Source organism: Sus scrofa, chromosome 10 (assembly GCF_054392235.1).
Source record: "Sus scrofa isolate SSC_HxYL_T2T_F1_AM1 chromosome 10, Sscrofa_HxYL_maternal_Yorkshire_Landrace_v2.0, whole genome shotgun sequence".
Taxonomy (NCBI): domain Eukaryota; kingdom Metazoa; phylum Chordata; class Mammalia; order Artiodactyla; family Suidae; genus Sus; species Sus scrofa.
In genome coordinates, this window is record NC_139392.1 from 32,116,938 (window position 1) to 32,138,118 (window position 21,181).

Sequence of the window (21,181 nt, forward strand, 5' to 3'; positions counted from 1 at the left end):
TTGTGGTTGCCTGATGGGAGGGGGAGGGAGTGGGAGGGGTAGGGAGCTTGGGCTTATCAGACACCATTTAGAATAGATTTACAGGGAGATCCTGCTGAATTGCATTGAGAACCTTGTCTAGATACTCAAGTTGCAACAGAAGAAAAGGTGGGGAAAAACTGTAATTGTAATGTATACATGTAAGGATAACCTGACCCCCTTGCTCTACAGTGTGAAAATAAAAAAAAAAATGTTTAACTTTTAAAAGACATTAATAAAAAGAAAGTGGTTGTATATCTAATATAGTGTTCATAATTTGATTCTGAAATTAAGGAAAGCAACAGACACATTTCAAATGAAATCATCAGTCTTAAATGGGAAAAAAGTCAGTTTTCCTCATGCCTCAGCAGTTAATGAAAGCAACTATATCCATGAGAACACAGGTTCAATCCCTGACCTCACTCTGTGAATTAAGGATCCGGCATTGCCATGAACTGTGGTGTAGGATGCAGATGCGGCTTGGATCCTGCATTGCTGTGTCTGTGTCATAGGCATGCAGCTGCAGCCTCAATTTGACCCCTAGCCTGGGAACTTCCATATGCCATGTGTGTGGACCCAAACAGACAAAAAAGGGGGGGAGGATGAATATGCAAGAGAATAAAATGTCAATCTTTATCACTTTTATGAATGAAAACATTTAACATTAACATATTACTTGAACAAAACTATTCCCAGTGCCATGTAAGAATTATCAATTTAATAATATATCTAAGGTTAAACTTATGAAAATCAACATTTAAAACTATAAATTATTTAAAATATGCTTCACAAATTTGTCAAAAATATCAAAAGCAGGAAACATACATTTAGCTAGAGAGTATGGGAGCAAGTATATTTTACTTCAGTAATCAGTGAACTTAGACTCAACTTCTCTTTTATTGAGATAGAGTTGGACCATATAGGAATTTTAAAAAGAAAGATGGTTAGCATGATATAGCTTTAAATAATATCTTGGAAAACAGGAAACAAAAATCAGTGTAAGTGAACTACTCTTGTGTTAGTGAAGGACTGGCAATATCATATTATTGAATTTTTTCCTAATTTACTCATGTTATATTACAGATGAAGAAACAAAGGCTCAAAGATTTACAGGACTACACTAAAAATATTTCATTTGACTAAAAAGATTCATGAGCATTGTAAGAAAGGTAACAGATCCATAGCAATTTTCAAGAGGAAAAACTACCAAGAAAATAACAAATGGAGGAGTCCTGCTGTGGTGCAGTGGGTTAAGATTTGGAGTGCAGTGGCTCAGGTTGCTATGGAGGCACAGTTTTGATCCTGGCCTGGTGCAGTGGGATAAGGGTCAACATTGCTGCAGTTGAGGCATAGGTCACCGCTGTGGCTAAGATTTGGTCCCAGGCCCAGGAACTTACATGTGCTATGGGTGCGACTATTAAAAAATAAATAAATACATGGTGATCTGGAGAGTCAAACCATATTTTTGTTTTTACAATGATGTTGCTCTAGCCTCTTAGAATACTAATAAAATGACTAAAACACTCCAAATAGAAACATCTGGGGATTGAAAACAACAGCAGTCCAAGAGAAGAAATCTCATTAATTTAGTTAGTTTTCTTCCAGGGGATATATGTGTGTGTGTATGTGTGTGTGTGTGTGCGCACGCACGCATTCATGTGCACACACACATGCTTGCATGTGTGCCTTATCTGTGGAAAGAGGAAATTTAGGATGAATTTTTACTCTTCCTTGTTTATCAGACTGCCTCAGTGTGACCAGACTGGCTTCTAGGATCAATGCATTTGCAATCATTTCTGACATATGAATATTACTATTTATGTATTTTCCACTTCTCCAGTTTAATCCCCATGTAAAATCTCCACTAGAAATTTCTTTTAGAGCCATTCCATATACTTTCTGAATACAGCCCAGGATAAACAAAATTTTATCAACAGCCACTGGAATATCACTGGCAACTGTCAAGAAGACCCAGAGCATTGCCTTATGATCATATATTTAATGATTTGCACTTCTTGACAATTCTATTGTGCTTCTCTATGCATTTCTAATTCAGTAGTTCTGTATTGTAAAGGGTCTTTTCACACACATTTTCAACTACCCATTTGAATCCTTCATTCTCCTGTCATCAGTTGATCTTGAGTATACATGTCCCTGATTTTCCAGTCTGTAGTATCAGATAGTTAAAAGATTGTTATAATGGTTATTGAGTACATGAGAATTAAATAGTTTTTGGTAAGATACTAGGTGGAAAGCATAATACGGTTTTATTCAGAAATATTATCTTGAGAACACTGACCCAGAAATAATTAAGAGGATTTAAAGCTATGAAAATAGAGGCATCTTGGAGGATGTTCATTACCTATGTATGTGTGTGGACAGCACAAAAAATGGTGGCTTTTTGTTTTACCTTGCATGTTGTGTGAACCTCCAGCACTTTTCCTAATCCTCAAAAATAATAAATGACTGTTCTCTCAGCTAAAAGTGAGGCAGTTGCTCTTCCAACATGCTGATTTTTCTGTAATTTAAAGCATATAGTGTACATAAAATAACTTGTACAAGCTCTAGCTTTCATAACTCTATAGTTACTAAAATTAAATGAAAAAAAGTTTTATTCTTCTGAATTTTAATCAAATTTCCACACAACATGAAATACTACTGTGAAATTAACTATTCTTTGTATCATGTGATTAATTAGGGAATGGAGTGTGGGTTAAAGAAATCATTAAGTATTATGAAAATCCCAAACAATTTAAATTTTAAGTTGCAAATTCTCATGAATGTTCTGACAATATTTTTTGTTGTAATATTATCTTTACTCTGTGAAATCTAACACCTATGCTATGCATAGCTATTCAGCCTTTAGTGTTTCAATTTGCCTGATTCATTTTTTTTTCACCTTTAATGGACACAAAGTTATCTGAGAGGTAAGGGCTCTGACCCTTTTCATTTTTGGGATCAATACAGATCCAAAAAAAATACAGTACAATTAATATATGTTTAGTATTTGATGTTGGTTGAATGAACTCTCTATTTTTTATCTGCCCTTACTCCAGTCCCCTACCAGGAAGTAGATAGTTGCTTTAATTGAACATTATTTGCAATAAAATACATCTTCATTCAATGTCTTGCATTATAAAATCAGATATCAGTAGTCACGAGAAAATTATTATGGACAAAATTATCAGAGAGATTTAAGTTTTATCATCATGTCCCACATCAGGTTGCAATGAAAGAGATGCATTTTTAAGATGCTGTATATATCATTATATATTGGAATTTACTGGGTTTAATCACATAAGAATGATATTTTAATGTATGTTCTTTCATATAACTTAGGTAAAACTAAAAGGAAGATACTTAGATTTTGGTTTAGATTCCCTTGCTCAAATCTTGACTTCATAGCTCATTAGTTATTCAGTTTGACCTAAGAAAAATTTGGAAAAAAAAGTCATATTTCATATGTTAGATTCTTTCATATATAATTAATACTTTAATAAAACCTATTTGAATGTACCTCTTAAATTAGAATTTTGTAATCCAGCTATGTTCATATAGTTGACCAAGACATGAATAGACATCTTGGTCAATCTTGGTAATCCTTTGATTTGAAGGATAAAAGTACTTTTCTAGGTCACACTAGGTGGGAAATCTGAGATTTCAATATAAGGTTTAGAGTCCAAATATAATTTTTTTTTTATTTTCCACATAGTGTTCTCCAAACACATGAGTTAAATAAAGATTAGAATCATTATAAGGCTAAAGTTTCCCAAAAAGTATGTCAATTAACATACATATTTTAATGGATTCCTTTAGTAGATCACCTGTGGGTGAATTTTTCAAAATTTGCTTGTGTATTTTTATTTATTTTCACTTTCTTTCTATCACCTAAATCCTATTTTGTATCTGACTCTCTTCTGTATATATTTTATATATAATATATGGATTATTGAAAGAAAGAGGACAAACAAGAAATTTTGATTATTTATTTATTTACTTACTTATTGGCTGCACCTGAGGCATGTGAAATTTCTTACATCAGGGACCAGAACTGCCACAACATTGAACTAAGCCACTGGCAGTGACAAAGCCAGATACTTAAACTAATTTACCATAAAAGAACTCCAAAATTTTTAAAACATAAATGTATTTTTAATGTACATACAATACTTTAATGAATTTTAGTGCTAGTAATTATTTATTTTATAAGATATATTATTAATATAACCATTCAAACTAAACTAGAATTTTTATAATACATTCATGTGTGTATTTATGTTTCCATGAGTAATATGTCAGTGGTCTGAATTAACAAATAAATCAATATTTGGCTTAATTATATATTTTTACTGTATAATTCTATAAGGAGTAAATGAGCCTTTTTTTCTTTTTTTTTTTAAGTTTGGTAACCCCACATTTAAAAAGCTATTATTTCTATGTATTAAGATAAATTTTTGCATGAATCTGGGAGGAAATTTCTGGGGAAATAAAAATATGTGACTTTAGTTTCCTTCAAATGGTAGTTTTAAGCTGATTTGCTCATCTTCTGTTTGATATACAGAAGCCTCAAAATAACAAAAATATAAGTGTTTAATGGTATGAAATCATTGGTAGGTCATTGGATTAGACTTAGTCCTATGCACAATAGATTTTTCACTTTTTATTTTGATCTATAACGCCCAGAGGAAAAACAATAGTCACCATGCAGAAATCTTGTTTCTAAATACAATAAATACAATATTTAATTGTTTCAATGATAGAGGCTTTAGATACAGATACTAGTGACTCTAACGTTTTGATTGTTATGCACCTTTCTTTCTTCATACTCCACAAAATAAGCAGCAATCTGAAGGCATGGGGAAAAAAGGCAACAATAAAACACTACATTGTGACTTATAGAGTGATGTACTTCTTTAGCAATAGCTTCTATAAATAGTTTTATCTACTATCAAGAGTTATTTACAGTCAGCCCTTTGGATACAAAAATTCCACTTCCTTTGATTCAATCAATTGTAGAGCAAATGTATTGGGAAAATAGTAATTTTCAGATTTTCCAAAATTTTGATTGCAGTGAGTCAGCAACTATTTACATAGCATTTACACTGCATTGGTAATTTCAAGTATATGGGAAGAAGTGTATGTAGGTTATATGTACCATTAACCCACTTTAATAAGAAACTTGAGCATCCTCTCATTTGGTTATGGGGGAGAGGGGTTCTGGAACCATCCCATCCCCCTGAGGGAAACTGTATTTTATAGTAATTACAGAAACTTCATAAGCAACTCTTATATATTAAAGGAATAACCATAAATAAGTTTTGACAGTAATATGTCTCAAAATACACCAAAGGATTTTGTAGGAATAATGAGAATAATCATAGACAATACATTTAATTGGAATTAGGTTAAAATTTGAAATGAATGACAGTAAAATAAACTGCATTGGCCAAAAATTTACAATTTTCTTTTATGTGTTTCAAGAAACAGAACTATAAAACAAAAAACAAAAACAACAAAAACCCCAGTAACCTGTATTTTTTCCCAAAACTTTGTGCATTTATCTCCAGAATAGTCAGTTCATTATATCCAGAAATATAATGAAAAGAGATCATAACCAATAAACAGGACATAAAATGATTTTATTGGAAAAAACCTTTCTCATATGACAATTTGAAAAGTAAATCCCAATAATCTGGGACATTTTAGAGTAAAATAATTTTCACATTGATTATATTCAATACGATCTTGTGATATAGGAGTATTTGTTCCCATTTTACCAATTGTAAACTTCATGCATGTTGCAGAAAATCTACGATTAGCATTCAGATGTGTACTTTCAATTACAATATTTTGTATTAAAATTCCTACATTCATTTTTTTGTGAATTCTAAGATGATGTGATATGAAAATAAGAGGTGGTAAATTTAACAGAAAATGAACTTGAAATTATTCCAATGTGCATAAATCAACACTATTTTAATCATGACATACTTAACCAATAACAAAATTAAATAATGTCTTCAATTTATTTATACAAGGTAATGCATCCACTTTGACTCAAATTTATCATTACTGCCTATTCCTTCAGTGCCTGAATCTCTTCTTACAAGGTCAACAGTTATATTGCATAAGACCCACCCCAAAGCCATAATTTTCAGTTAATTGCCTCTTCAAAGACCCTCTCTGGAAAAACAATTATATTCTGAGTTATTGGGGCTTAAGATTTCAGCCTGCAAGTATTGGATTTATTTGTATACAAGCACTCACACAAACATGCTTGTGTACATGCATGTGAACATGTGCAGAGGCATATGCATGTTTGATCTTAACAATGAATGTATAGTGTTATCTTTCTTCTCCATAAAACTCCAATTGGATAGGCTCCAATTGCAATTATAAGTTACCTTCCAATTATATCTGACAAGCCTGAGCAATTACCATCTCATGTATAGCAAAATCACGGCTCATGAATTCCCGATCCACTTTGCATGGTAACATTGGCATTTGACTCCAGATTAAATCACTTTGCTTCATCCTTATATCTACACATTTACAGCAAATAAATCCCAGCCTTTAATTCAGAGACCACAGATTCTGTGTTCAAGTTCCTGCTGTCATGACCATGCCATTTGAGAGGATGTATTTATTTTGCCTTTATTTTTTCAATCAGAGCACTGACATTAAACCCATTCTGTATTTCTTCACAACATACAGAGACTAGATATTAAGATTTATCAAGATCATATTTAAATTTAAAAATGACAAGACCAGGAATTCCTGTCGTGGCGCAGTGGTTAACGAATCCGACTAGGAACCATGAGGTTGCGGGTTCGATCCCTGCCCTTGCTCAGTGGGTTAACGATCCGGCGTTGCCGTGAGCTGTGGTGTAGGTTGCAGACGTGGCTTGGATCCTGCGTTGCTGTGGCTCTGGCGTAGGCTGGCGGCTACAGCTCCGATTCGACCCCTGGCCTGGGAACCTCCACATGCCACGGGAGCGGCCCAAAGAAATAGCAAAAAGACAAAAAATAAATAAATAAATAAAATAAAAATGACAAGACCTATCATCATTGGTTTCCCTGCTGGTTCTGACTCATCTTTGGTTCTGTTCTATTGGTTCTGACTTTCCTGAGAACTCTGACTAATGCAGACTTTGCTACTGAGAATAGCTCTAGAGAATCAGAATTTTAATGATTAATTACCTAAATGTGTTTTGGAATCTCTGTGGTTGGCTGCCTAAGATGATTAAGCATTAGTATTATCTAAAGATGCTAATATAGTTTCTAGTTATATTCTAGTTTTCTTCACTGATAGTCTATGACATGGTCTGACAACAGATATATGAAATTATTGCAATTGGTTATTTGTAATAAAGTAGAAGGAAAAAGGATCTGGGGGACTAGATGCCTGATATTTTCACACATTTTAATCTGGCTAATGAATAGAATAAAGTTGACTTCCTGATTCTAAAGTCATTGGAAAATTTAAGGAATGGAAATGACAAGCTTATGGATTAAAATTCCCAACTTGAGAGCCACATAAATGGCTTCAAAATTTCAGTGCCTGCTCTTATCTCCAGTAGCTGCAGAAATGAGTTTTCTGAAAATACAACCCAGTATCCCTCATCCTCGCAGAGTGTCTACTGTTAAAATGAGGGCACTGATTGTAGGAAAAAAATGGAATCCTTAAAACTGTAACAAGAACATGTGAGAAGACCCTGATGAAGTTGAGACATTGATCCTACAAATTTTCATAAGTCTATATGTCCAACAGAAGCACCATTCTGATTACTCTGTTGGAGATAACTCTGAAGATATAGCTGATAACTCTGCAATGGCTGAGGGAAGGGTTATGGCCTCTTCTGAGGCAGTCATTGTGCAAATCAATGCTGATTCTCATCAGGACCCACCCCCTCCACCCTTCTTTGCTTCTGGACCTATAAATAGACAGGAGTCCCATAAGCCCATAAAGGTGAGGTTGGAAGTATGACCCATATGGAGGTACACTACACTATGAAAGAACTGATTTCTCTCATTTATATAGACAGTAATATGGGGAACATGGCTATTAAGGGTGAGGGACAATGGTGAAAGGAATATAGTGTTAGAGTAGACCAAATTTATTGCTTGGGGCCTACAAAGGCAGAGTTAAAAATAATTCTAACTCCGGCTTTCCTATCTTATCCATTGGCATGACATATCTTTTCCCATCCCCTCATTTTCAATTTATATTTGTCCTTTGCCCTAAGGCAAGTCTCTTGTAGACAGCATATTGTAGGCTCTTGCTGTTTTATCCAATCTGCCCCTCTATGTCGTTTGATTGGAGCATTCAGTCCATTGGCATTTAAGGTAATTATTGATAAATATGTATTTATTGTCATTTTAAACCTTGTTTTCCAGTTGGTTCTGTTTCTCCTTTGTTCCTTACTTTCTTTGGTTGGTTGATTTCATTTTATTTTATGCTTGTGCCTTTTATTTTAGCTTTTGTGAATGTAAAGTTTGGATTTGATTTCTGATTGCCCTGTTTTTAAAGTATGTTAATGATTTCCTATATCTACTTGCTTTAGCCTGATAGTCACATAGGTTAAAACACATTCCAAAAAAAAAAAAGTCTAGATTTTCTTAATTCGTTCCTCATATTCTATTATTTTGAAGTTCTTTTTAAGCATATTTGTCCTTTTTCTGTACCTTGTGTGTATCATCACTTTTACAACAGTTTTTTTTTTCTTTTAGATCTATATACTGGCTGATTTAAGTGATTGCTTTACAATTGTGATTTCCCCAACACTATTTCTTCTTACTTCTTTTTTATTTAGAGAATCCCATTCAGTATTTCTTTTAGAATGGGTTTACTATTGCTGTACTCTTTTAGTTTTTGTTTGTGGAGAAATTCTTTATTTCTCCTTCTATTTTAAATGATATTCTTGCCAGGTATAGTATTTCAGGCTGCAAATTTTTCCTTTTGACCTTTGAATATATCTTGCCACTCTCTTCTGGCCTGTAGTGTTTCTGTAGAGAAATCAGATGACAGTTTTATGGTGGTTCAGTTGTAAGTAATTCCTTATTTTTCTCTTGCTGCATTTAGAATCTTCTCTTTTCTTTATCTTTTGCCATTTTTATTATGTCTTCATGTGGGCCTATTTGGGTTCAACTTGTTTGGGACCCTCTGTGTTTCCTGAATCTTGATATCTGTTTCCTTTAGATTTAGAAACTTTTAAGACATAATTTCTTCCAATATATATTCAATCAACTTTTTTTTCTCCCCTTTCTGGAATCCCTATTATGTGTAGATTGGCACAATTTTTATTATCCCATAGATCTCTTATATTGTTTTCATATTTTTTTCATTTGGTTTTCTATCTGCTGTTCTGATTGGGTGATTTCCATTATTCTGTCTTCCGAATCATGAATTAGTATCTCTGCATTATTCATTCTGCTCTTTAGTGCCTTTAACTCAGTTTGCCTATCTGCAAATTAATTTTCTCTTTTTCTATGTTCCTACTTATATTTTCTAATTATTTTCTAAAGTAATTTGCCTTACTGTTTACATCCACTCTTAATTCCTTCATATTCATCCTTAATTACTATCTCCATTTTTAACTCAGTGTCTATTACATTGAAGAGGTCTGTTTTGTTGCTTGCTGCTTCAGCTAAATTCTCCTGCTTTTTTAACTGGGAATGGTTCCAGAGCTTCTTTATTTTATGTGAGTTTAGGGAAACCAAATATTCTAGTCTGGGCAGGCTATTTCTATGCAAAACACCCCTTTGTATTTTGTGGGGTGGGTTACTATTTATTTTTGGTGTTGTATTTTGGATACTTGTCTCTTTCTTCAGTGTGATCAGTACATCCCCTTGATAGAGTGCTGAGTGTGTTTCCAGGGAGAAGGAAACATAGGGCTAGGAAACATGGTCAGGGCTAGTTGTCAATGCCTTGTTGCTGGGCTCTTGGCAGTAGCAAAGACCTAAAGGAAGGTGGCACAGGCTACTCCTAGTTTCAGGGCCCTGGGAAGTTGTAGTGAAACTCAGGAAAGTTTGGGCTTTGCCTGGAGCATTTGGCAGTGGCAGTGGCATGGTGTGTGAGTTGCAGATGAATGAGAGCAACAAGGGGTGGTGCTTGGTCACAATGCCCCTCTATGGTGCCCTCTGAAGTGATTGGCATTGCAAGTGGTACCTGTTCACAGACCCCAAGTGGTGGCAGCCACACCTACCTCTAGTGTTAGAGATAATTGTAGTGGTTTTTCCCTTCCACCTGCAGACCACTCAAAAGGTACCCTGTCCTATTTAGCCCAGGCAGGAGTTGCTGCACAGGATGCTTCTAGTTGCAGGGTCCTGGGAAGTGACCATAATCAAGCATGTGTGGGGCTTCCAGGAAAATTTAGCAGTGGCAACAGCAGGGTGGGTGGGTTCAAGGAAGTGAGACTGTCAATGGGTGGTGCTCGGTTGTAGTACCCTCCTTTTTGCCAAACTCTGAGGTGTCTTGGGCTACAGGTGGAGGCTGTTCATAGACCCCTAGTGGTGGCAGGCCATGCCCCTGCTCTGGGTTCTGAGATAACTGCTGTGGTTTCTTCCCACCACCCATAGATCACGCAAGAGGCACCACATTATGCCTAGCCCCCTGCAGCCCTTAACCCACACAAGACAGGAAAGCAGGAGTTGCAATACTCATATCAGACAAAATAGACTTTAAAAAGAAGGCCATAGGAAAGACCAAAAAGGATGTTATTTAATGATAAAGGGATCCATTCAAGAAGAGTATGTTAACAACCATCAATATATATCCCCATCATATAGGAGCACCTAGAAACATACAACAAATACTAACAGATTTAAAAGGAGAATTTGATAGGAATACAATAATAGTAGGAGACTTTAGCACCCCAATCACATCAATAGACATATCCTCTAGAACATCAATAAGGCAACTGAGATCCTAAATGACACAATAGAAAAGTTAGACTTCACTAACATTTTTAGGTCATTACATCCAAAAAAAAAATCAGAATGTTTATTCTTTTCAGGTGCACTTGGAAAATTCTCAAGGATTGACCACATACTAGTACACAAAACTAACCTCAAAAAATTTTAGAGTATAAGTATTATTTTAAGTATCTTCTCTGACCACAATGGCATGGCTAGAAGTCAACCACAGGAAAAGAAATGAGAAAAAAATGACTACACAGAGATTAAAAACATGTTACCAATAGGTCAATGATGAAATTTTAAAGGAATTTTAAAATACCTTGAGACAAATGATAATGAAGAAAAAAATCATTCAAATCTATGGGATGCCACAAAATCAGCACTTAGAGGAAAGTTGATAGCCATACAGGCCTTCCTAAAAAAAGAAAAAAACCTCAAATTTCCAAATTAACCCACCACCTAAATAAATTAGAAAAAGAAGAACATGATTTCCCATTGTGTTGCAGCAGAAATGAATCTGACTAGTTACCATGAGAATGTGGTTAGATTCCTGGTTTTGCTCAGTGGGTTAAGGATCTGGCATTGCCATGAGCTGTGTTGTAGGTCACAGAAATGGCTCAGATCCTGCATTACTTTTTCTGTGGCATAGGCTAGCAGCTATGGCACCAATTTGACCCCTAGCCTGGGAACTTCCATATGCTACAGGTGTGGCTCTATAAAGAAAGAAAAAAAACAAAGAAAGAAAAGAAAAGGAAAAAAAAACCCTAAAGTCAAAAGGAGGAATTAAATCATAAAGATCATAGAGGAAATCAATAAAATAGAGATTCAAAAGACAATAGAAAAAAATCAATAGGAAAAAAAAATAAGAGCTGGTTCTTTTAAAATGTAAATAAAATTCACACTCCTCTGGTCATACTCACCAAGAAGAGAAGGGAGAAAACCCAAATAAACAAAATAAGAAATGAAATACGAAAAATCTCAACAGATACTACCAAAATACAAAAAAAAAAGAGAGAGAGAGAGAGAATACTATCAACAAATATACCAATAAATTTTACAACCAAGAAGAAATGGACAACTTTCTAGAGACTTATAGCCCACCAAAACTGAATCAAGAAACAAGAGATCAACTTAACAAACCAATCACTAGAGAGTAAATTGAATACATAATAAAAACAAACCCTCCAAACAAAAGTTTGGGGCCAGATGGTGTCACAGGTGATTTCTACCAAAAACGCAAAGAAGATTTTATACCCATTATTCTTAAACTTTTTGAAAAGGAAGAAGAAGAAGGAGCACACCCAAAGACATGCTATGAAGCCACAATCACCCTTATACCAAAACCAAAGATACTACCAAAAAAGGAAATCATAAGCCAATATCTTTCATTAATATAGAGAAAAAATTCTCAGCAAAAATTTATCCAATTGAATCCAGCAACATAAAATTATTATACACCACAACCAAGTGGGATTCATCCCAGGTTCACAAGGCTGGTTCGACATATACAAATCAAACAATGTCATACACCATATTAACAAAAGAAAAGTCAAAAACCACACGATCATCTCAATAGATGCAGAAAAAGCATTGGCCAAAGTCCAACCTCTATTCATGATAAAAACTTTTTACCAAACAGGGTATAGAAGGCACATACTTTAACATAATAAAAGCCATTTATGACAAACACACAGTAAATATACTTAAAGGAGAAAACTGAAAGCCTTCCTGCTAAATCTGGAACAAGACAAGGATGCACACTCTCACCACTTTTATTCAACATAATATTGGAAGTCCTAGCCACAGCAATCAGATGAATAAGAGAAATAAAATGTATCCAAATTTTAAGAGAGGAGGTAAAATTGTCACTGTATGCAGTCGACATGATACTATATATAGAAAACCCTTAGCACTCCACACAAAAACCACTCAACTGATCAATGAATTCTACAAAGTATCAGGATACAAGATTAACATTCAGAAATTGGTTGTATTTCTATATACTAACAATGAAATATTAGAAAAGGAATGTAAAACAACAATAGCTTTTAAAATAACACCCCCCAAAAATTCAAATTCAAATACTTGGGAATAAACCTGACTAAGGAGAGGAAAGTCTTATATGCTGAGAACAATAAAACATTAATCAAGGAAATTAAAGAGGATTCAAAAAAAAGGGAAAGATATTCCATGATCCTGGATTGGAAAAATTAATATCATAATAATGGTCATACTACCAAAAGGAATCTATAGATTCAATGCAGTCCCTATCAAATTACCCATGACATTTTTCATAGAAATACAAAAAGCAACCCCCCAAAATTTTATGGAACCTTAAAAGACACAGAATTGCCACAGCAATCCTTATGAACAAAAACCAAGCAGGAGACATAACTCTGAGAATTCAGGCAATATTAGAAAGCCACGGTAATCAAGACAATGTGGTACTGGTACCAAAACAGGCATATAAACGAGTGGAACAGAATAAAGAACCCAGAAATAAACCCAATTACCTTTGGTCAATTAATCTTTGACAAAGGGGGAAAGAACATAAGATAGGAAAAGGACAATCTTATCAGTAAGTTGTGCTGGGAAAACTAGACAGCTGCATGTAAATCAATGAAAATGGAACACATCCACCTGTGCTCAAAAATAAACTCAAAATGGCTTAAAGACATAAATGTAAAACAAGACATAATCACTCTCCTAGAAGAGAACATAGGCAAAACATTTTCTGACATCAACCTTACAAATGTTTTCTTAGGTCAATCTCACAAACAAATATTAACAAAGGCAAAATTAAACTAATAAGACCTAATCAAACTGACAGTTTTGCAAAGCAAAGGAAACCATAAAAAAATACAACCTGTGGAATGGGATAAAATAGTTTCAAAAGATGAAACTGACAAGGGCTTAATCTCTAAAATATACAAACAACTTAACAACAACAACAAAAAAACTAATGACGCAATTGAAAAATGGACAAAAGGACTGAATAGACATTTCTCCAAAGAAGATATACAGATGGACAACAGGCACATGAAAAAACGTTCAACATCACTGATGATTATAGAAATGCAAATCCCAACTACTCTGAGCAGTTCCCATTGTGGTGCAGTGGGAAAAAAATCCAACTAGGAACCATGAGGTTGCATGTTCAATCCCTGGCCTCACTCACTGAGCTAACTATCTGGCTTTGCCATGAACTCTGGTGAAGTTCACAAAGCATCTTGGATCCCATGTTTCTGTGGCTGTGGTGTAGGCTGGCAGCTGTAGCTCTGATTTGACCCCTAGCATGGGAACCTCCAAATACCGCAGGTGTGGCCCTAAAAAGAAAAGAAAAACAAAACAAAACAAAAAACAAAGCAAAACAAAAAATACTATGAGTTACCAACTCACTGATCAGAATTGTCATCATTAACAACTCAACAAATAACAAATGCTGAATATAGTGTGGAGTAAAGGGAAATCCCCTACACTGTTGGGGTGTATAAATTGGTTTATCCACTATGGAAAACAGTAGGGAGGGACCTCAGAAAATTAAATATAGAACTACCCTATGATCCAGCAATCTCACTTTTGGGTATATATCTGGGCAAAACTTTCCTTGAAAAATATACATGGCCCCGTATAGTCATTGCAGCACTATTTACAATAGCCAAGACATGGAAACAATCTGTGTCCATTGACAGATGATTGGATTAATAAGATGTGATATATATACATAATGGACTACTACTCAGCCATAAAAAAGAACAAAATAATGCCATTTTCAGCAACATGGATGGAAGTAGATACTCTCATACTAAGTGAAGTAAGTCAGAAAGAGAAAGACAAATACCATATGATATCACATATATGGAATCTAATATATGGTACAAATGAACATTTCTACAGAAAAGAAACTCATGGGCTTGGAGAAAGGACTTGGGGTTCCCAAGGGGGAAGGGGAGGGAGTGGGAGGGAATGGAATTTTGGGGCTTATATATTCAACTATTTCATTTGCAGTGATCAGCAAAGATATCCTGATGTACAGCCCAGGGATCATTATCTAGTCACTTGTGATGGAACATGTGAGAACATTATGCTCCATCATGTTCCATATGTAGTGACCTATATATGACTAGGTCACTTTGCTGTATAGTAGAAATTGAAAAAAAAAACACTGTAAATCAACTATAATGGAAAAAAATCATAAAAATAAATTCTAACATGTTTTAGTGGTTAGTTGGATAAAACACAGAGCAAAAGTTGAACTAATTTGTAATGGGGAACCTGCCTTGGTTTGATGTAGGTAAAGTGACCAAAGTCTTATGGAGACTGGAATGTTAGAGTGGATTTCTCATTCAAGATCTATTCACTCACACTGGGAGTGTGCAAAAGACATACCATTCACCAGCAAGGTACAAAATACATTTGAGAAAGGAGCTCCAGCATTCTTAAAAACATCCATGATTGCTCTTCTCTATAGTTTAGATCTTACAAGGGCTGCAGCTGCTAAACTGGGTATTGTAAATACAGTGATATGAATTGGATCTCAGAGTGGCAGGAGCCACCTGGCTGTGCTCAACTCTTAGAAGTAGAGTGGTCGTTGGAGTTCCATTGTGATTTGACAGTTTAAGGATATAGTGTTGTCACCACTCTGGCTCTGGTTACAGATTGGGAATGAGTTTTATCCCTGGCCCAGGAACTTCTACATGCCACAGGTACGGCCAAACAAAACAAACAGACAAACAAACCCAAAAAACTGAGGTGGTCCTAGTTACTGCAATGAACAGCAGAGTCAGAATAATTTGATTCATACAGATCTATGACATTGGTTAATTTATCATAGTTTTCTTAGATGTAAAATTAGGAAACCTATTAAATTTTTACTTGATCTACATAAGCAGAAAAGATTCAGATCAAACCAAAGTCTAAGTAACATTATTAAAATGCATAGTCACAGCTCCTTAATTCCCAGACTTGAGCCAGTTCACAGACCCGGAATCCTTTCAATGAATTGTTCCCTTTAAGGAAGCACCCTAGTTAAATACCCCAAGTTTATATTTGTAATATTTACCCTGACCTTTATTAAATGGAGATAGTTTTTCTGGGGTACCTACACTTGGGAAAGGAAATTATCACAGTTTTCTGGAACTACTGAGCACTTACACTGACCTGGTATTGATTCCAGTAGAGACCCAAACTATCACTATGGCCTTCCAGTCAGAGTAGAACTTTATGGAGGGCAAGTGAACAATAGAGTTTTAGCTCAAGTCTGTCTCACAGTGAGTCCAGTGGGTCCCTGAACCCATCCTGTGCTTGTTTTCTATCAGTTCCAGAAGACATAACTGGAATATATATATACTTAACAATTGGGAGACTCCCCACATTTGTTCACTGAACATTGGAGTTAGTGGTATTATGGTGGAAAAGTCCAAATGGAAACCATTTGAACTGACCATGCATGGGAATATGGTGTGTCAAAAGCAGCACCATATTCCTAAAGGCATTGCTGAGATTAGTGCCACCTGCAGGGACTTAACAGATGCAGGGATGGTAATTCTAACTATACTCCCATTCAACTCTCTTTTTCGACTGGTGCAGAAGACAGAAGTTGAAGGAAAATAATGATTATCATAAGCTTAACCAAGTGCTGACTTCAGTTGCAGCTGATGAGCCGGATGTGGTTTCATTGCTTAAGCAAAAGACCGCATCCCCTGGAGCCTGGTCTGGATGCAATGATCTTCACACTTGTCTTTGAGATCTACCAGGAACCATTTGCTTTCAGTTAGCAAGACCAGAAATACACTTTCACTCTCTCACCTCAGGGGTGTGTAAATTCTCTGACTCCATGTACTGATTTAGTTTGCAGAGCTCTTACTCACCTATCCCTCTTAAAAAGATAATACTTTTCCATTACACTGATGGCAAGATGCTGACTGGTGCCAGTGAGAAAGAAGTAGCAACTACTCCAGTTTATTGGTAAAGTTCTTTCCAATCATAGGATGGGAAATAAATCCAGGTAAATTTCAGGGGGCTTCTACCTCTGGAACTTCTATAGGGTCTGTGATGTGGAGCATGTTAATGTCTCTTCTAAAATGAGTAACAATTATGCATGTATGTGTGTGTGTGTATTCACTTGGTTGCACAGCAGAAATTAGCACAATATTGTAAACTAACTATACATTAATTTAAAAAATAACAAAAATTCTACACCTGGTGTCTTCTACAACAAATAAAGAAGCATAACATCTAGAAGGCCTTTCTGGATTTTGGAGGCAACATATTCCATATTTGAATGCGTTCCTACTGCCCATGTACTAAGGGACCCTAGAATCTTCTGGTTTGGAGTGGAGCACACAGCATGAGAAGGTTCTGCAACAGGTCAAGGCTACTGTGCAAGCTACTCTATCACTTGGTCCGTATGTTCCTGTAGAACCAATGGTACTCATTGTGTCTGTGGCAGATAAGAGTGCTCTTTGAAACCTTTGGCCAAGCCTTTTAAGGTGATTACAGTTCAAGCCCTTAGGATTTTGGAGAAAGCCCCTTTCATCCTCTGTGGATATATACTATTCTTTTTAACAGTGACTCTTTGCCTGCCACTGGGCCTCAGTAGACAATGAACACTTGACCATTATCAAGCAAGTTACCATAAACCTGAGTTACCTATTAGGAACTGGTATTATATGATCAAAAAATTAAAATAGGAATTCTTGTGGCCCATTGGATATGAACCTGACTAGTATTCACATCCTTGGCCTCATTCAGAGGGTTAAGGATCCAGAATTGTATTGAGCTCTGGTGTGATCACAGATTCATAGATGTAGCTCAGATGTGGGTTTGCTATGGCTGTGGCATAGGCCAGCAGTTGTAGCTCTGATTTGCTCCCTAGCCTAGGAACTTCCATATGCCTCATGTGGGGCTCCCAAAAAATGTTAAAAATATTTTCCTTAAAGACACATATGTATTAAAATTAAAATAAAAGCATAATGTTAGATGTTTATTCTTATAATTACTACATTTTATATTTATTTCTAATTTGAAATTTCTACTTGCATCATGCTACTACAGGCAAAAAAATTTGTTTGACATTATTGGTAGATCAATATTGATAGGAATAGATTTTTTGTGTTTGTTTTCTTTTACTGAAAGTTTCTAATGTTTCTATTTGAAATCTTTAAATTATTTTAACATTCTATTAATGTGTAGCTGAAGCATAATAAAAAGCAGATATTAGAAGCTCATAATTTGACATAATTTATATGTGTATATACCAGTGAAGCCATCATCTCAAACAAGGTGAGGAACATGTCTATCATACCTCAAAATGTTCTCATGCTCTCCCTTTTCCCCATTCCCCAAGCCTCAGAAATAATGATATTGAAATTTAATTCTGTTGTAGCCATAGAATATATTGTGTTATTTTTTAATAATACTATTTTTAATTAGTGCTGTTTTTGGTCTATCTTGATGAATATTTCCTTTAAAAGATGCACATGGCATTGTGTTGGGAACTGCAGACTAAAAATTTTAGGTCATGCACTTTGACCTCAGTTTCAATATCTAATAATGTGTGTGATTTGTGCTGTTGTATGATTACTGATGACTTTTCAAATTGTGATCTTGACTATTCAGCAAAGAGAATTTTATTTCAGAGAAGAGTCAGGTTGTGAAAGAAATGTCCATATATAAAGCAATTCAAAAATCTACCATGTATGAGCATTCCAAAATAACAACTAAAATGCACATTGCAAAATAGAAAGAGATTGTTACATTTTTAAAGTCTATGAATAATATACAGTATAGAGAATAATAGAGACATCTGAATAATAGATCCCCAAACTCTTTAAGTATCACTTTGTAAATCTATTGAAATTTCATTACATCTTTATATCATGAGCTTTGTTTTTTGCTGTAGTTCTCTTTCATTTTCAGAAGTCTAGACTGGATTTTTGACAAAGGGATGGAATGATTTCCATTGTTGAAGAGGATAATTTGGAATGATGAAGTGCTACTCATGTTTCTTAATGTTCCCTTGGCCAAAGTAACCACATAGATAAATCAAGAGCCAGTCTAGAAAAGATGATAAAAAAGTGGATACAAGAAGAAATCATGTATGGGGGCCTTTATTATATAGATATAACATGATTTTCTAATGAATCCATAAATTTACATTATAATAAAAATAATATTTATTAAAATATTTCTCAACATGAACTTTATTTGCTTTTTTTGCTTAGAAAAACAGTACAGCTATAAACATTATAATACACATAAGTTATTTGTATTACTACTTTTTTACACTTATATCCCTATACATTTAGCCCTTTTTTTTTCCTGTGAGGAAGTCACTTAGTAGTGAGTCTGCAGCATCTAAGAGTGTTTTGTTTCTGTAATAATGTTATGGTAGTGTATATAAAGGCATTAATAAAATATAAAAATGGCATAATTTCAATCATAGAACATATTGCCTATCACATCATCTGGTTTAATTACACATTTCTATACACTAGCTTACTGTTGGAGGTATTCATCTTTATTTTATTTATTTATTTTTTTAATTTTTATTTTTTATTTTTTGTCTTTTCTAGGGCCTCTCCCACAGCATATGGAGTTCCTAGGCTAGGGATCTAATCGGAGCTGTAGACACAGGCCTATGCCAGAGCGACAGCATTGCTGGATCTGAGCCACATCTGCAACCTACACCACAGCTCATGGCAATGCCAGATTGTTAACCCACTGAGCAAGGCCAGGGAGCAATCCCACAACCTCATGGTTCCTAGTCAGATTCATTAACCACTGAACAACGACGGGAACTCCAGAGTGGGGAGGATTCATCTTTAAATTAAAACATTGCCAAATAAATGAACACTTCAGCCTTAAATCTTAGGACATAAGGCTCTACTAAAAGGAAACTATATCACTACCTTATTAAAAATTTTAAAACATTACTGAAAAGTATATTTCAATTAGGACTACATACTAAATAAATACTTGAAAGAATAATTTGTATTTTCCAAATGTCTCACAATGCCAATAATTTTGGAAGAAATTTCCTCATTGCCTTTCTCACATCTTTGTTCTGCAGATTAAAGATTTGGGTCAAAACTGTATAAAAATAAAGGGCAATTTATCTATTCCTTCATGATGATTTGACTTAGGTTTTAAATATGTGACAGTGGCTGATCCATAGAATACAAGTACAACTATGATATGAGAAGAGCAAGTGGAAAAGGCTTTGGTTCACCCTGTTTTTGATGACAATTTCAAGATAGTGGCAATAATTCTGATATATAACCCAAGAATCGACATAAAAGGAAGAGTGACAAATAATGCAGCAAATATATATACCACCATCTCATTCACAAATATGTCTCCACAAGACAGCTTCAATAATGGGGGTATATCACAGAAGTGATTGATTTGGTTAGAACCACAAAATGGCAGAGAGAAAATCTGGCATGTTTGTCCTATCTCAACTGGAGTTCCACTGATCCATGAGGCAACCACCAGCTGGAAACAGACCTTGGAGTTCATGATTAGAGGGTAGTGTAGAAGGTTACAAATGGCCACATAGTGGTCATAGGCCATCACAGATAGAAGAAAAAACTCTGTGACTCCCAGCATAAGGAAGAAGCACATTTGTGTAGCACAGGTTAAAAAATAAATATTTCCTTTCCGGGTCCAAGGCTCCATGAGCATCCTGGGAAGAGTGACAGATACATAACAGATTTCTAGGAAGGAAAAATTCCTGAGGAAAAAATACATGGGGGTCTGAAGAGTGGCATCTACTTTTGTTATTAGAATAATGATGCTACTCCCCAATGGACTAATCAAATAGATGACTAAGGAAACCACAAAAAGAAACCAGTGAAATTGGGGTCTATCAGCAAAGCCCAAGATAACAATGTCCATCATTATAGTAAGATTTGTTTTGGTAATTTTCAAACTATTTTCTCTCTGTGCATTTATATTTCTTGACTGCATTTTCTTCTTTTATAATTGGATCAAGACATGGGCTTTCATTGTAGTAAATTCTTAGTTACTTTGTCACCTTGTGTTCTGTGATTCTGGGAGATATGTGAAAGCAGAAGCTATAAACTCATCTGCAGAAAAAATAAATTCAATAAATAAATTGCTTAAATTATGTTCCATGTTAGATCTGCAATTTAATTATGCAAATATTAGTCCTATTCCTAGATATTTTAATTTAAATTGTGGTATGAGAAGAGAGTATGCAGATGACTTATTTTTTTTTTTTT

General features: G+C 34.9%; 1 pseudogene; it reads right to left on the reverse strand.

Annotated features, from left to right (window-relative positions):
• Window positions 1-19,944: 19,944 nt before the first annotated feature.
• LOC110259061 (olfactory receptor 10AG1-like) lies at window positions 19,945-20,906 on the reverse strand (annotated as a pseudogene).
• Between the last annotated feature and the right edge of the window lie 275 nt (window positions 20,907-21,181).